The sequence below is a fragment of the Phoca vitulina genome, unplaced genomic scaffold, assembly GCF_004348235.1.
Source record: "Phoca vitulina isolate PV1807 unplaced genomic scaffold, GSC_HSeal_1.0 scaffold143, whole genome shotgun sequence".
Lineage (NCBI taxonomy): Eukaryota > Metazoa > Chordata > Mammalia > Carnivora > Phocidae > Phoca > Phoca vitulina.
In genome coordinates this window covers 219,176-221,089 of record NW_022589846.1, presented here as the reverse complement: position 1 = coordinate 221,089, position 1,914 = coordinate 219,176, and the positions used below count along the sequence as shown (strand labels likewise).

Sequence of the window (1,914 nt, the reverse complement as noted above, 5' to 3'; positions counted from 1 at the left end):
TGCCCTCTCTGAGGCTCGAACTCAGGACCTTCAGATTATGAGACTGACGCGCTGCCCACTGCGCTAAGAAGGCGGTGGAAGCTGCCTCCTGGTTAGACTTTAAAGGAATCATCTGATTTCTGGAAACCAGGATGTACCCACTGAACAATTGTGCTTGACCTTTGGCCAGTATTTTCTCTCTTATTCCTTGTTGATCTGGATCGTCTTTCCCTCAGAGATATCGATTTATTTTTATTTTTATTTTTTTACTGTCCGCAGCCTCCTCTGTTGGAGTAACAGACTCAGTAAATAGTTGAATGAATATCTCCCCAACATGTCCATAGCCTATACCTACCAGTCAGTTTAAATCTACATTTCCACCTATGTCTCCTGAGATAGTCTCCTTGAAATATCACAAACTGATTTTATAACTCTCCATATTTTCTGCATTTCTATACAACCAAATATGCTTTTAAAGACTTCAGTTGTACAAAAAAGCCTGGCTGGTTCAGTGGGGAGGGTGTGTGGCTCTTAATTATGAGCTTGTGAGTTCAAGCCCCATGTTGGGGGGCAGATTGTACCTATTAAAAAACTTATACACATAATTTCATTTAGTCCAATTTAATTTTTTGCCATAAATCTATATATCATTATCCCCATTTTACTGATAAAACTGAGGCTCCACAGAATTAAACCCACAGCTACCCAGTGGTAAAGCCAGACCTTGGAAGCATTCTGATTCCAAAAAGCATGCCTTCTCCACTCTAGATCATATTCTCTCCACCATTCTTCTCCACATCACCGCATTCATTCAAGTAAGCAAATATTTATACAATTATGGATTCTCTAGTCCATTCAACAAACATTAATTCACAACCTGCCATATGCTTGGCAACTGGGTTCAAAACTTCCAAGGCAAGCTTGGCCCTTTGTCCCTCAAGTCCCCACAGATACTTTAGATCATCAGTTCTCAAAGTGTGGTGAACAGATCCATGGAGGTCCTGAGACACTTTCAAGGTATATGAGGCCAACAATATTTTCATAATAATATCAAGGCTTTATTTGTTATGAAAAAAGCTGATGGTGCAAAAACAGTAGGTAAAATTGCTGGTGCTTCCTATGGATCAAGGCAGTTTATCAAGAGATCCCTGCCCTCATTGTGTCCATAGCAGTCACTCTGGGGGGTGGGGATTGGTTTACTTAATATCCTTGATGAAGCAGTAAAAAAAAAATTACTTTATTAGCTCTTACCCTTAAGTACACATCTTTTTAATAATCCATGTGAATAAATGGTAAGTGCAGAAAAAGCACTTCAGCTGTGTATAAGAATAAGAAGATTGTCTAAGAAAAGTGTTTGGGTGACTTTTGACTTGCAAACTGATCTAGATGTTTTGTTTTCATGGATAATCATTTTTATTTGAAAGAATAAATAGTAGACAAAACTATGATATATTCTGACATTTTCTCAAAAATCAAAGAAATCAGTCTGTAAAAAATAATAATTCAAAGAAAAATAATTGAGAGGATTTGTTTGCAATGACGAATTATTAGCTTTCAGGTGAAAATTAGCAGTTAGGAAACTTCATGAACTTGCAGCTTCCTAATACTTAGAGACATTTCTGATGAGATTGGTGATGGTATTAATGCATGTTCTTTTCTGTTTGTTTGATATTATGTACTGAAATGTTTCAACATTTGGGAAAGCTGAATACCTTCACGGACCAATATGACCAACTTATTACCAAATCACACATGGGTAAAAGATCCATTCAAAGTTAGTGATAAGGCTTCAGATTTCACATTACAACCAATCCTAAAGAAGGTGCCACCTGTGAAGTTTGGTATAAAATCAGAGAAGAATGTCCACAATTACCTGAAAAAGCTATTAAAATACTCTTTCCTTTTCTAACAACATATCTGTATGAAGCCAAACTT

The 1,914-nt window shown here is 36.8% G+C and overlaps 1 non-coding gene across 1 annotated transcript; it reads right to left on the bottom strand.

Annotated features, from left to right (window-relative positions):
- TRNAM-CAU lies at window positions 1-73 on the bottom strand. The gene has a single exon. It is a non-coding gene; the product is annotated as a tRNA-Met (tRNA).
- Window positions 74-1,914: the final 1,841 nt, after the last annotated feature.